Source organism: Caloenas nicobarica, chromosome 10 (assembly GCF_036013445.1).
Source record: "Caloenas nicobarica isolate bCalNic1 chromosome 10, bCalNic1.hap1, whole genome shotgun sequence".
Taxonomy (NCBI): domain Eukaryota; kingdom Metazoa; phylum Chordata; class Aves; order Columbiformes; family Columbidae; genus Caloenas; species Caloenas nicobarica.
In genome coordinates this window covers 22,634,165-22,657,141 of record NC_088254.1, presented here as the reverse complement: position 1 = coordinate 22,657,141, position 22,977 = coordinate 22,634,165, and the positions used below count along the sequence as shown (strand labels likewise).

Sequence of the window (22,977 nt, the reverse complement as noted above, 5' to 3'; positions counted from 1 at the left end):
TTTCACACAAACTGCGCAATGAAAATCCTCAGAATCCCAAGATTTACCCACCACTTCTTATAGAATTCCACTTACGGGAAAAAACCAAAACCCAAACAGCTATTAACATGGAACAAGCAGGATAAAGGCAGTTTTCTCTTATTTTTCTTGCAAAGAGAGGCCACAATTCCCTCCATCCCACCGGCGCTGCAGGTAAAAGGGAACGATTTGCGGTAGATGTTGGTCTTTGGTCACAGCTCTGAGACCAAGCCCAATGGACTGTAAACGACCATCTCCCATGCCCATAAATAACACATGGATATGTATTCATACAAACACACACCTGTAACGTATCGGGACAGCAAGTCAGAACTGGTAGGAAAACATTCTCTTCCAAAATAGGTTAAATTATCCCTACTTTACGCATCTGTTCCTGTTGCTAAAAACAACTGAGTTTTGTGGTTTACCTGTTTTTCCCCGATGCAAGTTCTGCTGTGCAGGAGGAGGAGTCGACTGTTCTATTTTAGATAAACTGTTGGGAACTGTTGGGAACCATCACCCAGCGACTTCCACAAGCCCATCGCACCCAAGGCTCCAAAGGCAGGAGGAACCAACAGGACAGATGAATCAAGTTCGCTATTTTAAGTTTGCTTTGCTTCTCCCCAAAAGTTAAGCTGTTGTTAAAGCTCCTTTAAGTAAATTCAATATAATTCAGAACTCTTTCATTGCAAAGTATCTCCAAAACGATCAGCAAACATTCTGTTTGCAGGGAAAACACCCCAAGCCAGCTCCAAACCCTTTCACAGTCGTTCTGAAGATGAACCCAATTCCTGCGCAACCTTGACCTTCCAAACGTCACCTGCAGCCAGTGACGTGTCTATGACTAAATTGATGCCTTTTCTATTTTTCCCTCAAAACCCACGCATTTTCCGACGGTAAAAAGTGTTTTCTTAAGACACCGGGGCAGAAACGTAAAACCCACGCAGAGGATATTCTGCCCAAAGTCACAAGTTACAAACACCAGGAAGGTTCCCAAGCAACTCGGTTACACGACGAGCATCGATCTTCTCCCTCCTCTCCACACCATCTATTCTAAGCCATGAAATGTGCAGCTCATCAACAGAGGAGCCAGGGAAAAAGAGGAGATGATCCCATTAAATGTTACCTCCTCATCTGAGACACTTTTATTTAGGTTTCCTAAAAGACCTTTAGTTGTTAAAGCAAGAAGGAACAGATTTTGCCGCTGCAGTTCCTCAAGTGCTCATCTAAATACAAACTGCAATACGTTTCCCTATTTTTACATTAGTATAAATACCTGGTTTTGCTGCGCAGATTTCAGAAAATACATATAGTATTTCCGGCTCTAAACTGGGAGTAGCGTATTTGAATATCTTGGTTCAGCCCTCTGATAAAAGTGTTTTACGTGAACTCCTGCTGGTTCGCAGAGAACAACCAGTGCTATTCACTGTGTCCCAGAACAGCAAAAATTATAGATGCTCAGGTCACCAGGAGATACTCTAGAGACCACAAATCTCTATTCTGCAAATAGTTAGAGAGGTTAAATTTGAAGCCTTTTAAGATTTTAATACCTTTATCCCTTTGGAGGAAGAGCTTTTACTGAAAAGAAAATATCTTGACTAAAATACAAGAAAATGCAATTGTTTAACCACGGCAAAATATATTCAGAATTAATCCCCCAGCGTTCAACGAGCGTCAGGAAATCTCCACTTGATGAAAATCCACTCAACGGGTTCTCTTTTAAAGGTGTAACGAACATCTTCGTCGTTCTGACACTCAGGTCAGCTCTACAAATGGGAAACGCAGACGAGAGTGTTTGGAAACAGCACGAGGTGACCTCAAAACCTCCCTCTCCACTGAAAATAGAGGGGAAAACTTCAATATTGGAGAAAGCTGGTGCCGGTGACAGAGAAGAGCTTTATCAATCTCTATACAAACATAACGATTGCTTTATAGACAGGTTATGTCTGTCCTACAATGAGGTCATTAATCTAATGAAAATATATCAAGAAAGAATGTGTCAGGACTGACAATGATGCTCTGCCTCAATTAATCCTGACCACGTAACATCGCTACAGGCAAAAGAGCCATTAAGACGAAGACACTTAAATCACTTTACAGATGGAGCTCATCACACCACTGTAAAAATGGTTTATTAGCAACACACCGCAAAGCCTCATCTGAAATTTTATAAGTTATTCAGTGTGTATTTAATATTTGTTTGTGGCTTTATTGTTGCATCTTAGTTACTTTTAGAAGTTTGCATTATTAATGACAGGTCTGCCGCTGGCAAATGTAGCACCGCGAGCAGAATTCCCTCACAAGTGGGCTTTTTGTGAGGGGCTTTTCTTTCAAGCGACTGGCAACGGCCCTGCCAAAGAATTCTGCAAACACGCAGAGATCCAGTTCGCAATTAAGCGCTGACAATAGCGGCGCTGATTGCGGCGTTGATGCTGAACACATTCAGCAACATGCGCTGCAAAAAGAGACTGCGCACACGGGATAAAGGGATTCACTTCTGCGCTAGCAGCTTTACCCAAAATTTAAATAAAAAGAATTTTCAAAGTAAACATTTTAAGCAGAAACGTAAGCATTCTGCAGTATTCTATGCATATATAAGCGTTTCTATTTTACGCCTTATAAGCGTTTCTATTCTACCCGTTATGAGCGCTGATTAAGAATGCAAATAGAGTTTTGACTTTTTCCCTAGCGTTGCTGATAATTTTCAGAAAATATGGTGCCTGCAACCTCCCAAGTAAAGGCAGGAAAAGCTAAAACTCCTGGTTACTTCACCCATTTTAGCTGGATCCAGCACTGCGTTACTGCCTGTAAGGCTTCGTGGTGTTAGATGGATGTGAAGACAAAGTATTTCCTTGCGAGCAAGACGTAGAAAATGCCATTAGCAAAGCTGCCAGCGAGAATTCTAATGCCATATTCATCTCAAAGAAATTGTCGGTGGCTGTATCTTCCTGTTCGAGTGGTGGCTGGTTCTTGAGAGGCACTTGCAGAATACAGGAGAAACCCAATTACGGAAACCAGCAATATCTTCGTCAAAAACCAGCAAGCAATTAAATCTCCCCTACACACGGAAACGTGTATTAAAGCTAATTACTGCACATCGGTCAATGCAATTGCAACTCAAAAGCAACATGGCCCACGTAATTAGTTGGCACTAATGGAAACCTCAAAATGCATCAGATGTTCTAAAACACTCTGCGTTGAGTATTTTGTGCTGCTTCTCTGGTCAAATTTAAGAAGCGCTTGGCCAAAGAGAAGACAACAGGTTATCACACGACCAAAAAAAATGTTTTTGTTTCCCTTTTGCTAGTCTTGTTAGCTCAGCTCCCTTTTGTTCCGCTGGATGCAACCCTCACCATTGAGAAACCGCGCACCCAGCTCAAGGCACAACCCGGAGAGGGCACGGCGACGTTTCCCAGCCCTCGGCTGGCTCCAGGGCCAGCTTTATTTCCATTTACACCACTTGGCGATGCTCAGAGACACTCTGCCAAGGTGAGAACAGTGGGAAGACGAAGATTTACAGCTGCAGCGAGTCCCGTCGGGACACCTGGAGCGTTATTGCCTCCTGGGGCAATGAGAGCAGCGCAGAACAGAACGAGCATCTCTGCCGCACCTGGTACCTGCTGCAGCGCAGGAGCAGAACCACCTGCTTATAAAGACCACGCTTTACAAAGCCTGAAGTGCTGGGCAGAAAACACCACTCAGCTGCAGGTTTCACAGAATTGGGGTTGGCAAACTATTAAGTGATTTTATCCCTTCTACCAAGTGTTTTTCTCCAAAAGGAGGAGAAAAAATAATTTCATCTTCTCTGAAGGCCATGGTTGAAAGACCAGTTTTTGACTGCAAAGGCAGAGGGTTTGAACCCTGAGGGTGGTGAGAGCCTGGCCCAGGTTGGCCAGAGAGGTGGTGGCTGAACCATCCCTGGAGACATCCCCGGCCAGGCTGGACGGGGCTCTGAGCAACCTGAGCTGGTGCAGATGTCCCTGCTCATGGCAGGGGGGCACTGGGGGGGCTGGGGAGGTCCCTCCAACCCAAACCATCCTGTGATTCTATATTTCTCCCATGACAGAGGACTAATTCTAGACTGGGGACAGCATGTAACCGTGCGCAACGGTCAAATAAAGGCCATCATGCACCTGGTATCAGCTCGGTGACCATCAGATGTATCTTGCCCCACAAACCAAGTCCACCAGCAAACAGCACAAGAGAGATCTTATAGGAGAAACACTGAATTTACTCGAAAAATTCTTTGTGAGGCAAGTATTTCTCAGAGCAAGTGGCCATCACGGTCCTTTGTAAAGTCCGATTATTTGCAGGCTCCAACAGCTGTGAGACAGTTTAACAGTTTGGTTCTGGTTTAGTTGCAGAACCAGCCCAGCTCCTCAGTGTTTGAGCTTAATCTAACCCCACCACTTATCTACAGTAATATGCTCTCGCCTAATAAGCGAGTGGTTTAACACACATCTAGTGACTTATTTCAAGTAGGTACGAATTCACCAAACCACCTTTCTGCCATCTGCTTGGAGAAACAAATTCCCACGTTAGGGTAATAGAATATGGTGATGTGGTATTTCCACAGCAGCTACAGAAAGGCGTGTGCTTGGACACAGCCCCCGAAACACAGCCCAGCTCATCTCCATGGGGAAAAAACAAAACACACGGAGCTTGGGGAAATTTCCAAACAGAAGATGGTCCTTCAGAAAAAAAAAAAAAAACAAAAAAAACCCAAAACAAAACCCACCAACACACAGGTACAAAACCACAAAAGCCAACACCACACACCCCGTTGGGGAAGTGGCTCTGGACGTGCCCATTTGGAGTCCCCCACAATTAACACCAAGCAGAAATACAAAATGAAAAGCTTAAAGCTCCTCTGCAGTCTAAACACCACCCAGTTTTACTGAGAGGATCCTGAACTTCAGCAGGTGCCCTGTGGATGCACAGACCCGGTTATCTAAAATAAACCATACATCAAGCAACCCAGAAGGACTTCACCTCGTTATTACAGCTGAACAGTGAGACCACTGAGGCACGAGGAGAATAACAGACCATCACAGAATCATTACAGAAATAGCTCATTGAACAACCAGACCTGGAAACATTAACTGTGGCCGCCAACAAGGATGAGGAGCCTCCACGACGGGCATCAGCCTCCAACAATAACCTAGAGCACCCTGCTGCGCTGGAAGGGCAACATGGACCTGGAGACGTCACACGCGGGATGGACAGACGCAGAAGTTGAAGACAAGACCTGATCTTCGCGGGCATCCAGTGAGTTGTTCCTACCTGTAGTAACCTGGTGCCTCTAATAGTGAGTGAGACGAGTGGATGCGCAGGCAAAACATTCTGTTTCCAGCAATTAAAGTTCCTTTACCAAGTTGTACCCGCGCACACGCCCCATGGCCAGGAATAGAGTATTCTCCTCAAGTTTCTGCCCAACCACTGGTCAATATTCAAGCATAAAACCAAAATTAATACTAACCTATTTTCTTCCAGATGCCACAGGCTCCCTTTTCCATCCAGAAATTCAATGCATTCACTCTTTATTTTCTTTCGACCCCACTGGGAGCCCATCAATTATTACTTTGTAGTGCAGGGCATCCCAAGGCTCCAGCCAGGGCCAGGACAACGTGTGGAATTGAGATACCCCCTCCAGAAACCTTCCCAGTCCTGCTCTGGCAAAACACCCTTTGAGCAGATGCTAAAATGCTCCTCGTTTGTACAAAATAAACCATTTGCTCTACGTCAACAGCTTCTCTGCTGCTGTTCCCCCTGGTAGATTAATTATCAGTCCACCCAGATCTTCTCCGTCACCATGTTAACCGATGCAATGTCATTTAAAACACATTACATGCAGGAATATACCAAACTTGAAAATGTGAATAATTCATGAAGGTAAAAAAAAAAAAGTCTACACAAAGCTGGGAGATTTCACAGACATCATTCCTTCATCTACCACCCTCCCCTGTATTTTTTTTAAACCAATGCTGAACTTGAGGGCAATTAATATCCCATACAGTTCTAACAGCAGCAAAATCATCTTTAGCATCTCCTTCAAACCACTGCTTCATACTGTCCATCACCCACAGGAAAACACGATCGAGACAGAAGTCTATGAAGAACTCTGCTTTTTCTCCAGGATTCAATCTAGACTGTTTCTAAATATGTATAGTGCCTAAACTACATTAACACATTAAAGCTTTGGAGATTGTCATCACTGCTTCTGCAGCTTAATTTCATCTGTCCCTCACAGTTCCCATCTTCAACTACTTTCAATCTAAAGGAAAAAAAAAAAAAAAAATCACTCCACTTTAAATATAAAACCTCATGATGCTCACATAAGCAGATTGCTAAGCATGTTTTAAGAGGATATATATTTAAAACCTGGCAGCAAAACTTTATTCCCCTACTAAACAGGAGTATTCTCCCAGATTCTATTGCCTTGATGTTAATAAAAAGCATATTCTACGATCAGTTAAGCTTGAAAAAATCTGGGAAGGATGATGAGTTGGACAAGTCAAACAATTCAGGAGCAGACTTGGAGGATATAGCGAGTGATAGAAGAGCGAACATTTTAAGCAACCGACAAAAAAAATAAAAACCCACCACCACAAGGGATTTGGTGTGTTTGTTTTCCACTCCAGCTGCACAAAGGATAGAAAGGCACGGTGCAATAACACAAAATGGATGCTTTCCTGCAGACACCACCTTAATTTCCAAACAGGTTTGTCTCTCTGGTTAAAAATTCATTTCCTACTTCTGACTGGAGATTTTAATTGCTCACAGAGATGCTCTTTTCTGCTCATTCAAAAGTAACGAGAGGATTTAAGCCGTTCTGTGCCTGAGACAGTCCTGCTGCACAGAGTAATTGGAAATGACAGATCACATCCCCCAGTGCACGCTTGACGTTTGTACATCAAATTCTGGAATAAACCCCGGCAGATCCACCGCAACACTCACCCCGGGCTGCACAAACTCGGCAGCAAAAGCCTGCAAAAAACAAAACTTACCCATTTCAGATTAAACACACAAGAGCAGCATGTATTAATTATCAGGCAGAAGTTTAAAGTTTCCTTTAATCATGTTGAAATGCTTTGAAATCACGTCTGGTGGAGCAGCTCCGAAAGAGCTTTTATCTTTTCAGCTGTGACACAGGAGCCAACGCTGGAAACCCCAGATGAGATTTTCTACCTTCCAGTTCTGGCATCTCCCCTTTTAAACCGCGTTTCCTAAAGTTATGCACAGCAAGACGCACCACAACTAGTAAAGAAACTGTCTAGGTACAAAAAATAACCACCAAATTTAACACGAGGAGAAACTTCTACTCGAGAGTCACAGAAAGCCAAGCTTCGGTTTACTACGTGTATTTTATATATTATCCCAAAGGCTCTTTGCAAGTACAACAGGTTAAAAATGCTGCCTCTTCCGTGCTATCCAGCTCATGCTTACAGCATGAATAATTCCATACGAGGTACAAAAGAAGGTAATTAACATACTTCTCACATAAAAACAAACAGCCAGGCTAATAGCATGCGGACCTGCTCTCACGCACCACCTTACCCGGAATCATTCACCATTGATACTCACAAGCCCTCGCACTGGAGTAATTTATGGATGCCATGGTAACATAACTACAGCCCACCAAGTCTCACCTTCCAGCAAATTCACGCAACCACCACCTCCTTAAAATCAGATTTTTCGCCACCTCCACCCTGTTCCCCCCACCGGCATCCTTCAGAAGTTACCCAGCTCACTTACCGTCCAAACGGGGAAAATAAAAACCTCTGAAAATTGAGGTTTTTAGGTACGAACGGCCCTTCAGCTGGAGAACAAACATAAGCAGCTCGTCCGTGCCCGGGGTGGGGGGTCCCCGTGTCCCTCCCCCGGGTGTCGCCCACCCCTGCAAACCCCCGGCCAGATGCCTCCTGCAGCTGCGAGTTATTAAACAGAATGAACATTTAACCATTTAGGCATCGGCAGCAGGTTTAACACACATCGCAGGAACTCCAGCCGCAGAGTTAAGCGGATACAGACGCTTAAGCAGCAGGGGAAAGGGAGAATCAGCTCTTTCCTTACCTTAAGCAAAGGGAGGTCTCTGAATTCTAATGCATCTCAGATTTCTTCCAACTTCAAAAATATCTTGGTGATTTAAAGCGATTTCCCCTCTCTGATTTCCTACAGCGGAGATGTGGAGAGGAAGGAAAAAAAAAAAGGGGGGGGGTAAAAATTGAAGTACTTAAGGATCTGCAACAGCCAGAGTTGAATTTTTTCCCGTGCCTGTAAAAATCCCCTGATTCAGCCCTGCCGGCTCTTAAGACGGCACCGCTGGCGGCTTCCAAGGCTCAGCTCTTGACGTGCAGAATCACCGGAGGATCAAGAGCATCGAGGAGCCGCGCGGAGCTGCCGCCCGAGCCCCCGTTTAAACCCCCGCGGAAAGGATCCCGGTTTTAGCGACGCCGTCACGCGGTCTCACCCGAGGAGCTGCGCAAGTGGGAGAACATAAACGGAAAAGCTCATAAAACACGAGCCAGAGACCAACCTTGAAACGAATTACAGCCGCCTGCGTCTGAGCGCTGGAATTATTAAATGAGCTTCAGAAGAGATTCAACTAAGCAAATGCCACTGCGACGCTTTATTTACGGTGTGTGCGCCGCTCCCAAAATATTTGCTAAGGTTTTTCCATCTCCTTTATTGCTTTTGCATTTTTCCTAATCAAATCCGACAGGCACAAATCCTATGGAGGCTGGAAGATTTTTTTTTTTTTTCGGACAGTATTTCAAAACACAGCGGCCTAAAGTTCCTTAAAAGAGATGTCATGAACACAACACCCTAAATACAAGCTATATGTGGATTAAACGGAAATCGGGACACCAGCATCGACTTGAAACACCACATAATTAACTCCTGAAATGGCATTTTAATGGTCTCTGCCCTTCCTCAGCTTGGCAATAGCGTGTATAATTGCTCTCCTATTAGCCCTCTGCAGCCTTCCCTCGCATTCCCAATTTTAAATTAAACAAAACCTCTTCTGTTGGAGTTTGCCTTGGAGAAGCCCTGTTTTAAAAGGATTACCCACCACCAAAAGCAAACTGGATTCCACAAAAGCAGGCTTATTTGTGCACTTGAAGTCTATTTCTTTAGGTATCCAATACACACCTGGATCTTTCAAAAAACAAAAAAATCCATTTGAATTTTCTTACTGAATTAGCTCAATAAAATAAATTTTATCGCCCATTAAAATTTATGCAAACGCAACGTGAGCCTGCACAGTATTTCTTCCTATAATCCTCTGGCTGGAGGCTCTATTTAATAAACAAAGGCAGCTCTAATAATTCAAATCTTACTTTCAAAGATGTGACGTGCCTGTCAGGAGCTTTCCGCAGCAGTCAGAACGCTTCTCCCGTCTCTCTCCAAGGCTTTGCATACTTTTAAGCCCGTGTCTTGCCTTTTGAATGCTGATAACTCCTGCGCTTCTTTTCTCTCCTTTAAAGGATTAAACGCAACCGCACAGACATTTTTATTAGTGCACCGCGCACCATTAAATTGTCAGCTCGTCTTCCACGATTCTCTTTAAAAAAAAAAAAAAATAAATGCGTGGCCTTGAAAACATCTTGACAACAAAATACTCATTTTCCTGGCACTTCTTTATAAACTGAAGCAAACAAAGCTAAGATCCCACTAAAGAACCACATGTATTTTCCTTACAGCGGGTTGCAGGATGAGAACCACCCTCCACACAACATGGATTTTTAAACGCTGCCCAGTACACCCCCATCACATCCACCAGAAAACCCTTCGCTTGGCTCCCCCGGGACATTCAGATTTATTATTTAAGAGCTCACCCCGCAGCCTTAAAGTGCCAAGGTGAGAACTTGCCTATTTTGCGCTCTGGCCATATGGGAACAACTCCCAGAGCAGAAATCCACGTTTTTAACAGGAGAAAACAGTAATATTTCCATCTGGGACAGCACACAAAGATGGTGCCAACCTCATGCTACGTGTCCCACGCTGAGAAGATGATGGCTTGGAGTTCTCTGCAGTTATTTCCTAAGGGCGCTCTAGATTTTTAATACCTCATTTTTTGTCAATATTTCTATCTGGGAGTTAATTGACCTTCTCACGCTGCAGGTTCCTCCTCTCAAACTCCCACCTACTGCCAAAGGTGCCCAGATTTCCTTCAACAGGGCTGCATCGTGGCACCATTTGAACCAGCCCAAGCTCAAGAAAAACCGTCCAGCCCCGCAGAAATGCAGTTCCTGCCCAAATTGAACCCATCGGGAGGATTCTGCCCATAAAAACCTTTTACCTCGTGTCTCATGACCGCGTTTTAAAAGCGATGAACACGTTTGGAGTGTTTGACGTAGAAGCCACAAGACCCATTGACACTTGAGATTTGCACATTTATTTTCCAGCAGCAGCAATCTCCCTGCATCTCTTCGGCGAGGAGAATCGCCCTCTAAAATAACTGGTAAAGTTCCAGAAACCATCATAACCCTGTTCAACACCGACACACGGATCGGGTCCCCCTGGGTCCCTTACAACAGGTCAGCGGAGAATAAACAAGGAGCATCATCGCAGCAGCTTGGACACGGCCAGGAGAGGCAATCTGGCCAAGTTATGCTTCTGTCTGCGGAAAGAACAGCTGCAGAGCCTGGAAATCACCGCAGGAGATGGGCCGGGGAGCAGCGAGCAGGCGCTTTACCCCACTGCTCACACAAACAGCTCGCACCGCACCAGGACATCGCTCCGACGGCACCGAACCCCCCGCGGCGCCTCCGAAGGGGATGGAGATCTCAGTGCAGCTGGACGCTCAGCAGCCGCACATTTACCAAGAGCTTCTACGAATACATCCAGAAAAGATTCCCAGCCATCGGCAAAGACAAGTTTCTGCGCTCTGGTCCAAGGCACCTGCTTCGTTTTAAGCCTTGCTCCACTCAGCTTCACGTCTCCAAACCCAGCTTCGGCACCAAAACAAAGCTTTGGGTGCCTTTTGCTGTATTTTTGAGATTATAGCGATTCCAGCACAGTTGGGCAAGCCGTTAATTCACATACGGGCGATGAGGAGCCTTCGCCGGCAACCTGCAATTTCAGCACGAGCGCAGCAGCACGATCAGATAACGTGTTAATAACCTGCTGGGGCTAAATATGGTGTTACAGCAATGGGGGTTCGGAATGGCAACACAAACAGCCAAACGCGCCGATTTTACACGATTCCAAACTCCCGACCGAAGCTGAAATTCTGTTTCTGGGTACAGGCTAGCACTTTATAGAACACTGTGGGAACGCAGTACCCTAAAATACAATGAAAGCAGCAAGGATTTGCTGTGGGTTTTTATTTATTTTTTACTATTAATTTTTTTTTCTAAATAGAAAAAAAAAAGAGGACTATTTGTAACTGCCCGCAGCTTGCCCCAGGAGGCACAGCCTTTCCAGTGGACGATGGCGTAAATCCCGCTTTGGCACAGAGTTCGAAGCTGCTCCCTGGAGGGAGCCTCACACAGAAGAAAAAGACTTTTCCATCTCTGATACCGGGAGGTGTGACAGGAGGCGAAGCTCCCCGAGAGGGCACAGCCTGACGAACGGTGTTGAGGAGACCAGGACGCAGCCGCCCCAGGACGGACTCGAAACAGGAGAAGCACGAGAATCTCATCCTAAGGCGCTCAGGACACACCCCACGAGACGGTCCAGAACCAGTTTAACTAATTTTGTTCATATTACTCTCATGAATCCACAAAAATAACATTTTCTCTTCACGCCCTGATAGGAAGATTTTATCTGGTTTCTATTAAACAGAACAATAAAACCTCATATTTTACTTCGGTGAACCACAAAACAGAATTTTGCGAGTTGTTTCTACAACCCACAACTACTAAGAGGGGAAAAAAAAAAAAAAAATCTCCATTCCACCTCCAGCTGCTGCACATTTCTGACACTGACCACAGGCAGGACGGTTCCTCCTCCAGCTGCCTTTAAACATTTTCCCATCCAAGTCAAAAACCCAACATTTATTCTGTAACGCAGATGAGCGGCGCGGAACCTGCAACCTGGTATCTCAGGGCTTGGGGTTATTACGTATTATACCAACTGCTGGAAGAGGGCAGAGGAGAAAATCCTGCTCTCAGTGCCCCAAACACCCCGAATTTCACGCCGGCATTTGTCATTTATTAAGAGCGCTTTTCAATTTAAATAAGGTAGTTAAAGTGATCGCACCCAATTAACTGCTCAGTAGGAGGACGGCGTTAATATTCATGAGACATTCAAAGCTGACGTGGGATTCTTAATTTTCTGAACCCACACGCAACAAAGCTGCACTAATACTGTACCATCCCCCCCCAATTTTTTTTTTTTTTTAAATCAATATTCAATTAAGAAGCCGATTTGGGTTCCATTCTGATATCTTTGATCTAGATATCTGTCTTGTTAGATATTTTTTACGCTGCAACATTTTGCAAAGAAAGCTTAAATCTTCTTGGAGAAGGGGCAGCAAAATTTGAAATTTACTGTCAAGCAGGCAGGGAAGTTGCTAACAATCCCATGAGTATTAAAATGCAGCACATCACAGGTCAAATCCGGGAAAAATAAACTCCATTTGCTCAAATAAAACAACGTAAGGACTGGAACTGGTAGGACCAGTTTAATTGTAGTTGCTTGGGGGTGGGAAAAGAAAACTTTAACTGGCCAATGGTCCTTCTGGAGCAAGGAACATTTTACCACGGAGCATTACAGATGTTCATTTTAAAGCGGTTGTCAGAACAAGGATTAAGCCTCCAAGGAAGCGCCACGAGCTGTGCCCCTGGGCTGCGCGCAGTGTGAAACACACGGGATGGGACCCGCACGCCCTATAACCCACGTCAGGGAAGACACAAACGTTTACACCACCTATAAAAAGGGGGAAGATTGATAGTCGTGGGTTTTTTTTCATTTACATAGGTTTTGCAAACAGGCTTTTAGGATGACAGGGGTGAATTTAAGGCAAAATGGGAACGCTGGGTTGACGAAACCAGAACCCGCTGTGCCGCTTCACCATCGCAAGAGCATGCGCTACACCCCCAGCAAACACTGAAACAGCAAACCTGGCTGTTCCTGGGGTTTCCAGGCACGGAAAAGATCAATTTTTTGACTTCCTGATACTGTGCCCTTTCTTATAAACACACCTGTCAGGAGATGAGGCAATTTATGAAGTGTCAGAGAAATGCAGCATCACCTTAAGTCTTCTGAACGTGAACAGCGGTCATCAAAACGTGGTGGTTCCGTGAGCTTTCATCTTCCCAAGCCACTAATACCGTAAAGTGTAAAAAAAAAAAAAAAAACACACACAAACAACAACCACCACCACCCACCTCAACGTATTTAGGTAAAAGGCTTGAGAATTAATCTTTAAAAGGTAAGGACCTGATAAGCCAATTTTTGCCAACAGCAAAGAACGCGTCACGGCTCTGCATTACCGTACAGTGTCGCGGCAGCCCGTTTGCATAGCTATTACTCCATAAATTTGACACTCCACAAATACCAAGGACACTTTACCGTTACTGAATGCCGATGCCAAGACTTGCCTTTCTAAAAAACCCAGAACCGGGCAAAATCCTTTGTCTAAAGAGCAACATTCACTGGTGGTGTTTGCTGTAATTCTCAGCTCTGCGACCTGCTCCGCTTAAAGTTCGGGAAGAAATTCATCTTCTGCAAGATACAAAGCACCAAATATTTACTTGTAGACGTAGCTCAAAGATCAAACATGAGTTTAAGGGCAAGATGTGCACTGCGACCGCCTTTCTCCAGGTCACACCAACAGGGACACACCACCTTCCCGTCCAGACTATTGAAACATCTCATGGAAATAAAATCCGTAACTACTGAGGAAAGGACCTGACAGACATTAAACCCAAAACTCTGCCTTTTCTCACCTCCCAGCAAGATGCTAAAAAAATCTCTTAAGTTTTCCTTAATTCTTCACTTTTCATGATAACGGAAACAATTCTTTTAAAAGTCTAATTCTCCATAGGCTTCATATGAACATTCTCTGAGAGTGCTGCTCATGCTCAAAAACAGGCATTAAACAGCTAAAACATTCGATGTTTGGAAACAAAGTTCCCCATCTGCCAAGGGTTTTGGAAGCATTACATACCACGAAAGACTTTTTTCTGTTCTAAAACCATTTCATGTTAAAGAAAAATCTCCAGGCACGCAAGGCTTAAAGCTTAAAAATAATCCTTTCCGCTTACTTCAAGCTCTCCCTTGCAAAAGTGTTGGCTGCGAAGCACCCGTTTTCTGCCGCAAACAGCCGCCCATCGCGCAGGATTTGAGTATTTAGACCTGCCTTACCTCTGCGAAATAATGGCATTTATAAATTAATCATAACACTTAAAAATAACCGACCTACTTTGCTCGGCCACCCAGGACGTGCTGCGCGCGGGCATCCACGCCACGAATCGCCCCCCTGGTAACGCGGTGAGATTTCGCGGCACAAACCCGCGTTGTGGGGATGCCGAAATCGGCAGATGCCCTCGAAACGCCGCGGTGGGTCTCGCCAGGCCTCCCAGCAGGGAGTTCCAGTTACCCCGCCACGTTCCATCGCGTGGAATCGCTGTGGCCCGGCGGGCCCTGGTGGCGGTGCCACGTTCTTACGCACCGAGATACTCGAAGCTTCAGCTGCAGAGCGGGGACGTGCAGAAAGCTCGTTGTCTGCTGGGAGAAGCGCTGGAAATAGCTTTAAAAAGAGAGAGATGAGCAACACATCCCTTGGATGCAATGTGCCCGAAAAGCCTGGGACAAGCAGAGGGACGAACCCAAGAGCAGGCTGGAGCTAAAGTGGCACGTTCGGGTGAGAAACAGCCCAAGGTGGCGATGCGTGGGAAAAATGAAAGAGCAAGAAGGAAGGAGCATTTTTGCAAGCGAAAGCAATAAATCTGTAACACCAAGTGCTGGAGATCCTGGTCTGTCCAGCCGGTGGAGGTGACCAGATTCTCTGAGGGAGGAATTGTTGCCCTGAGGGTGGTGAGAGCCTGGCCCAGGTTGGCCAGAGAGGTGGTGGCTGAACCATCCCTGGAGACATCCCAGGCCAGGCTGGACGGGGCTCTGAGCAACCTGAGCTGGTGCAGATGTCCCTGCTCATGGCAGGGGGGGCACTGGGGGGCTGGGGAGGGCCCTCCAACCCAAACCATCTCCGATTCCATGATTCTCACCCTTTTCCAATCCCAAAACCTTGCTGGCTTTAGGTTCCCGCTCACATAGGGCCGAGCAGGATGAAGCTCTTCCCCCACCCCCCCAGAAGCGAGTTGATTTTCTGGCAGTTTAACCTCCTGGGAAATCCAGATTTTTTTTTTTTTTCTGGAAGAACACCCAGTGCATGAAAAACACAGCAAAACCCACCAGGATGTGCAGGACGGTGGCTGTCATCGCACAAAACCTGCAGGTCTCCGACACCTCCATTGTGGGACTGGCATCTCACCGGGATTTTATCGAAATTCACCTTCCGTGTGGCGGCTCCAGCGCAAATACCTCACGTGGGCAAGGAAAAAACACGCTCAAAACCGGTTATAGTGTCAAATAGAGGCGCGCAACTCTGTTTAAGAACAGATTAAAAGAATCGCGACGGTTCCAGCCGCACTCAGCATCCTCCCCAGGCGTCTCATTTTCTTCAGCCCCGGAACAACCGTGGCCTGGGTTTGCGCTGCCGTACGTGGATTTTCCTCCCGGCACAACCAGACGGTGCCAGAGCAGCCAGCGGATCCCACTGGCAACCGCCCATCGCCAAAACACTCGTCATCTTTGCCACGTGTGACCTATTTTGGTTCCTCAGCTACATGGAGAAAGAGTATACGTATATATATATAAAAAAAAAAATATACCACACAACACGTGGAGAAAATTACTTCTCCCTTCCTGCAGCAGAAGATGCTCTGATCCCATTTGTTGACATTTATCATTAGGACGAGACATCTGAAAGCCCTGCGAGCAGAGGAAAGCTTCTTAGGGTGTTTAAGAAAGCCCACATTAAACAGCAGGGACGGCAAGAGCCGATTAGTCCTCCAGCTCGAGATACACACTACACTTTAACTTTTTTTTTTCCCTATTCATTTTAAAAAATAACTTAACAAAAATCAGCTAAGACAACATAACCAACAACCTTCTGTGTTCAACTTTGCATTCAGGAGAGCTCGGTGAATAAATACATCTTGAAGTCGGAGCTCAGCTGTCCAAAAATCAAAGTCGACCTTTTTAAATGACATAGGCTCAAGAAAAATCTTTCCGCTTATCAAAAAAAAAAAACAACGTATTTTCCAAGTCCCTTCCAGTTCAAAGCACAAGGCAGAACCCTATTTTCAGAAGAGTACATCGGTTCTACAGAGGCTTCTGCCGACATTCCACATCTTCTCTCCATTTAGTCCTGAGACGCTGAGCAACTAAACACGTCCCGTCAGGTCACTCATTTTTCCCCTTGCAAATGCAAACCACAGTCAGCTCAATAAACAACTCAACGATTAATCATTATATCTGTTCGAATGCTGCTTAAAACAAACCATTAGAAGGAAAATTAAGCTGGCAGCCACTCATTATTTCTTATTCAGTCAAAACAGTATCTGGACAGGTTGTATAACATCAAACTACACACGGCGATCCAACAGCTGTCCAGGAAAATTGGAACGCATACAGAAGTAAAATTAAATATTGTGCGAAGGCCACCCGACTGGAAAACCTTCAGGTCCATTTAAACAACCCCGTTCTATCTAAAAATGAGGCGAATACCACCAGCGTTCAGAAATTAAATGGAAATACCGGCTGCCCGGGTCGGGAAGCCTATTTTGACTGACCAAGAGAAACAAGTTTTTATTTCTTCAAGCGTTTTTTGAAAGAATTAACTGGCATCTTTTGGTATTGTTGAGAAGACTTCTATAGGACATTCAAATATTCATTAACTATAAAAACTGGTAAAATAAGCTCATTCTGTTCAGATTTAGACTTCATTGTTTTCTACACGAGAAGGAAAACAGCAAAAGCACTTCGGGAAAACCACACCCAGGAAGAAATGGGGAAATCGTTTCACTTTCAGCATGGAAACCGAAGTTCAAGGGGACCAAATTTGCTTTTTCACACACCGAACGCCCTCGCTGAGGCGAGGTCGACCTTCCCTACCTCCAACACCGAGAAGTGCAAATAAAGATCTTGAATCCTCCCCTCCCGGGGCAGCCCCACAACGTCAGCGGCTCCAAGAGCTCCTGATAAACCGCTTTTGTTTCAAAACCTTCCGGAATTTCCTGCATCCCTTAACGCAATTAAAAAGAGGAAAAGAAACGCACCAACAGCCTCGTTTCCTGTGCTAAACTAAGCAAAAAAAATGGCCCTATGAGGGACACAGAAAAGCTTTAATTGCGAGCAGAAACGTGGGACCCTGCCAGACACGAACCCCTTTGCTCAACCAGCTTCGTTAGGCTGATTTTGCTTCGTAACCCAACCCGCCCACACACGTCTGATCCAAAGCACGAGTTTAAAACCCCGACCTGTTGGTTTACCTGTTCTTACACTAACATTGCTGCGGAAAGGCCATTTGAAAAGAAACATAATCGAAAATAAACCGCATTGCCCTCAAACTTACCGGGGTCATAAAAGGGTTTTCGTGGGGTTTTTTACGTGGCGTTTACAGTTGCTTCAGAAATTTCTGCGCTAAGGGTTTTATTATAATTAAACAGGGAATATATAATTCCCAAAAGAGCCAATATTCAACGCTCTCAAGTTTTTATCTATACCGTAGATATTTCACAGGCAGCAACATGGGCATTCCCTGAACATCTTCATTTCCAAAAGTGCGACTTTAGGAAACAATAAACATTAACTCCTGAGAGCACAGCTGAAGCAATTTATTTAGAAATCAAGAGGCTGTAAATCAGATTTTATAATGTGACACCAGCCGACCGGTTCCCGTATCAGGGAACACAAGCGATATCAACGAGGTAAAAAAGAAAAGGTGGCATACTTGAGATAAGACACTAATTAAAAGTTCATTTCCTTTGGAATTAGCGGTGAGCTTTCATTCGAAGAATCTCGTTACCGTGCACTTCATCCGCCACCTCCAATATTTCAAATTCAGTATGAACACTTAAAACACAGCAGCCAGGTGGGGAGACGGTGAAAAAACAGAAGGAAAAGCTGCGACTTTGGAGCACGAAGTGGGGAGAGCACAGAAAACAGCCAGTGCTGATAAGAAAACACATTTACATTTCATTTTGGAAAAATCCAGCGCAATTACGGAAAAGCTAAAGTTGCGCTAGGCTTACTTGAAGGAGCAAATATTCCCCAAACCCTGTTTATTCCCCAAATTTTATTATGGAGTATAAGAATTTTAGAGTTGGGAGGGAGGGAAAGGATCACAAAACGGCAATATTGTGAACGGGGAACATCTCCCGACATTTTAGGTCTGCAGCAAAGGCTGAACCGATGAGTCAACTCACTTTGAAAAGCTGCAGAAACAAGACCTTGAAGTTTTGACTGTGGCTCAGACACGAAACCTTCATTAAAAACACACCCCGACGCTAAAGCGACCGGCCGGAGAAACACCGCGAGTACAGCCCTTTTTATCTTATGGCTCAATTAAATGTTCACAGAGAACGAGCTACTTTCAATGTCACCTCATGAAACCCAACTTATTATTATTATATATATATATATATATATTTTATTTTTTAACCAAAGGAGTGGAGATCCTGAACAGAAAGAAGAAAAATGCTGAAGACTGTTGGGCAAAAGGAGCAGAAAGTTGCAGGTTTTTTTGGTTTGGTGGGGGTTTTTTTGGTGCGTTGTGCCCGTCTTGTTTCTCCCGCACTATAGACCCAGCGTTACAAACGGGATCACTGCTGTTAGAGGATCAATAGGACGATGAAGGAGCGAAGGACGCTTGTCTTACAGAAAATTACTGCCAGATGCGGCCAGCCCCGGCTTTCCCTCTTTCTGGGCCACCAGCCAGGTACTAATCATTGCGGGTCTCTACTAATTTTTAGCTGTGTAACACGCTGCGTGACACTAAAGGGACAGATTCATCCAGGCGGAGCCGTAGGACACTTTTATTTTAAAAAAAAAAAAAAAAAATAGCTACCATCCCAAACATCATACCTCAGAAAAAGTTAAAGAACCTCCTGAGGTAGCACCTGAAGGGACATGTGCCGCTATCTTCTCATTAAAGCAAGTTTTCCTGCCTTATTAAACTCAACATCAAAAGCCATCCCACAAGCTGGGCCAACAAAATAGTTGGGGAAGTTACACTGTAACTCGGTAAAAAAGGGATTAAGTTTGTTTTTTTTTTTCCCAAAAGGTACAAAGAGCACCTGGATAATCAAGATGCCTTTGACCTTAACTATATTTATCGGTCACCAGCTGTATCAGAAGGGTTAGTGGTTCACCAGAGTGAAAATAATGCCTTTAGACAAACACCAAGTGTGGTATTTCACCCAGATTTCACAATATGCCAAAGAACATCGTGGCAGGGCAAGATGCCTCCACAGGTACATTAAATATTGTTAAGGTTTGTGATAGCTGGCCAAGCTGAGAGGTCCATAATGCCCTTAAAAACCTTTCTTGTTTGGCCGGCTCTAACCAGGAGAACTATTAACTACTGGCAATTCCTGTATCGAATGAACAAGCCAAAAGGCTTAAAAAGCCAAAGACGCCTCTTGGGTCGGAGGTGCTGCCCTCCCCAAAGCCTCACGTGAAGAACTGGAAGATCACGGTCCTGCGTGTGCCCTGATCCTCTTCACCGCCTGGGAACCCACCAGGGACTTGCCTCTGCAACGTTAACATTTTGCTCTAAGGCATAATACACGAGCTGAAATGTCACATCGTACCGTCGTGCATCCTTCTTAGGATTCTCAAAACATGCAGAAGCAGAACAGCCCGCGGACGCTCAAATCTGCAACTGCGGCATAAGCAGGTCTTATTTGCGTTCTCGTGACTTCACCTGACAACACGGCACCCAAAATCTCTTCCGTTACAAGAGACTTTCCACAATCTCACATGCAAGGTCTGTAGCAGCTGATCTGCATGCTGTATTTTGAAAAAAAGACACAATATGTATGATCCTGGAACGCGCTGTCCTCATTATCCGAGTAGTCACCTGCGCTCACCCCAGCTCTGACAAAAACCACGGGTATTATTTTAATTTTCCCCTTCCCAGAGAGCACGTTGATGAGGTTTTCTCCTGTTCACACTGTCCAAGTGGGTGTGAATTCCAGAAGGCAAAACGAAGGGGGCACACAGGCCGTGTCCCTTCGAATTAAGCCCCATTAAGGAGGGTGACTGTACGTACTAACAAATCTCCAGCGCAAAAAATCACTGAGCTGCAGCCTGCCGAACACAGATAATTTCACCTGTCGCACCGACGCTTCACGTAAACAAGCGTACAGGTGGCTGTTTGCTGATCCCAGCAAAGGGAACCCGCTGTTTGCTGGTGTGGCAGCAGCCTCGGAGCTTGGGTTGACAAAGTCCGACGCACCTGAAGCTCCCGGTGAAAAACTACAGAACAATAAAGTATTCTGAACTGAGCTGAGCTTTGTGGACACCGGACTAAGCATCTCAGCCTTACTGCCAGAGCCTTCATGTTGTTTTTGTTACACCTCGGCGTCTTGGGTACGGACACAAATGCGCAGAACGCCTCGGCGGAGCAGAAGAGCATCCACAGCCGAGCGGGGACAACCCGGCGCCCGACCAGGCGCTCGCCCTGTAAATCCATCCGGACAGGCTGCCCCAGCCGCGGCCGGCACCTCCGAAAACACCGGCCCCCGCTCTGGCGGCAGAAGCTGGATTGCACGGCGTGATTAAACACAATTAATGATTATTCCCCAAGCCCACGCAGACAACGCCTCCCCCGCAGGGACACGCCGGGTTTTACCGGGACGGGGAGGCCGCAATTAGCGTAATTACTCCTCTCTAGAGTTTGGTTCACCTTGAGCTGGAGGTTTTCCCGGCAGGGCTCCCAGCGGGTGGAAGGCACGGGGACCCCCGCAAACCGCAGCCCCTGTTCCTGCGTTCTTCTCACCAGAAATCCCAAACCTCCCAACGGGGGCCGAACGCGACGGCGCGGGGCGAGGCCGGCTGGCCCCGGCCCCCTCTCCAGCCCCCCGGGCGGCCCCGGCGCCTCCCCGGCCCCCCCGGGCCGCTGGATGCCACAACCCGCCGTCCCGAGCGCCCCGAGGCCGCGGTTACCGGACACCCGCTGAGGGAAGGGGCGGCCGAGGAGGGGGCGCGGGGCCGTGGCTCCTCCGGAGGGGCTGAGAGCGGCCTCCCGGGGAGCGCAGGGGTGTCGGGGCGGCGGGGAGCCCGGGCCGGGCCGTACCTGCGGGCACGGGCCTCGCTGGCGGCGGAACGCGCCGGCGGGAGCGCACGGAGGGGCCGCGCCCCGCCCCGCCTTCCCACCAATAAGAGCGAGGGAGGCGGGGCGCGGCCAGGGCGCTGGCCAATGGGAGAGCGCGGCGCGGGGCGCGCGGCGCGCCGTGACAGCGGCGCCGGCGGGGCGGGGAGCGGCGGGCGGGAGGGGCGGCGGCACCGGGGAGACTGGCCCTGCGGCGGGGCCGCTCCCGCCGCCTCGCCCACACCGCGGGCACCCTTTATGTTGCCCACACTCCGTTCCCACTCAGTCACGGGCTCACCGCGCTCCAGCCACCGGCGCGCCCCTACCTGCGCGGTGCCGCCGACGTGGGTGGCGGGCGGGGCGGGGCGGGCGGCGGGGCCTCCCGGGCAGCGCTGAGCGACCGCAGCGGAACCCCGGCGGGGGGAGCGGCGGGAACGGGCGGCCCGGCCCCGCCCCTACTTCCCGCGAGAACGGCGGGGGTGGGCGGGGCCTGCCGCTGGCCAATGGGGTGCGCGCACCGGGGAGGCGGGCTTGTGGGGCGCGGGGCGCTGCCTATTGGCTGCGCGGCGCCCCGCCCTGTGGCCGCGCGCACGTGGCGGGGGCGCGCCCGGAGCACGTGGGTCGGCGGATCGGGGCGGGGCCGAGAAACCGAGCAGCTGCTCAGCCCGCTCCTTTGGTTTTATTTTTTTTTTTAATTAAAATAATCTGTAATGTCTTTTTAAATTAAAATAATCTGTCATTTTTTAAGCATCGCTGCAGAAAGCTGTTTTCCTGCAGCGGGGCCTTCGATTTCCTCCTGAGGAGCTGACATCTCCCACCTGTGCTGTGCACTGATGCGGACACGTCTCCCCACTCCCAGGCTCTCCTCCTTTTACGTGCGAATTCTGTCAGTAAGACCTGGGAGGGGGCTGGTTTGCAGCTGCAGCCTGGTTTCCAAAGCAATTGCCAACTTCACCTTTTACAAATTTTATTGCATGTTTTTGTCTAGTTTTCTCTTGAACTAAAGGTAACTACTTACTATGGGAACTAAATTTTACCTGTTTCTATTCACCATGCAGAAATCATCACCTCAACCCTTTACTGTAAGGGAGCAGAGCAGAGGAGGAGATTCCGCACCCCCAACCTGCTGCTCATGCTGCTGGTGACACAGCCCAAGGACACGGGGGGTTTCTGGGCTGTAAGTGCACATTGCCGGGTCACGTTGAGCTTCTCCCCAACCAACACCCCCAAGCCCTTCTCCTCAGGGCTGCTCTTAACCTCTCTGCCCAGCCTGTGTCTGTGCTTGGGGTTGCCCTGACCCAGGTGCAGGACCTTGCGCTTGGCCTTGTTGAACCTCACAGGGTTCGCACGGTCCCATCTCTCCAGCCTGGCAGGTCCCCTGGACGGTCCGTTCCCTCCAGCGTGTCGACCGCACCGCTCAGCTGGGCGCTGTGGGCAGATGTGCTGCGGGGGCACTCGGTCCCACTGTCCATGTCGCCAACAAACACGTTAACCAGCACCGGTCCCAGTGCTGGCCCCTGAGGACACCACTCGTCACTGGTCTCCACTGGGACATCGAGCCGTTGACCGCAACTCTGAGCGTGACCAGCGGCCACTTCCACATCCACCGAGTGTCCACCTGTCAAATCCAC

General features: G+C 47.4%; 1 protein-coding gene across 3 annotated transcripts in view; it reads right to left on the bottom strand.

Annotated features, from left to right (window-relative positions):
* GLCE (glucuronic acid epimerase) overlaps positions 1-21,720 on the bottom strand; it is a 48,586-nt gene extending 26,866 nt beyond the window's left edge. The window contains exons 1-2 of one of the 3 annotated variants that reach the window (XM_065641561.1): positions 21,673-21,720; positions 8,092-8,190 (exon numbers count right to left, since the gene is read on the bottom strand). The gene's annotated coding sequence lies outside the window, so the exon portion shown is untranslated. Of the gene's footprint in view, positions 1-8,091; positions 8,191-20,941; positions 21,028-21,331; positions 21,370-21,672 lie in introns of those variants that run through there. The other 2 variants (XM_065641562.1, XM_065641563.1) reach the window with 2 other exon arrangements.
* Between the last annotated feature and the right edge of the window lie 1,257 nt (positions 21,721-22,977).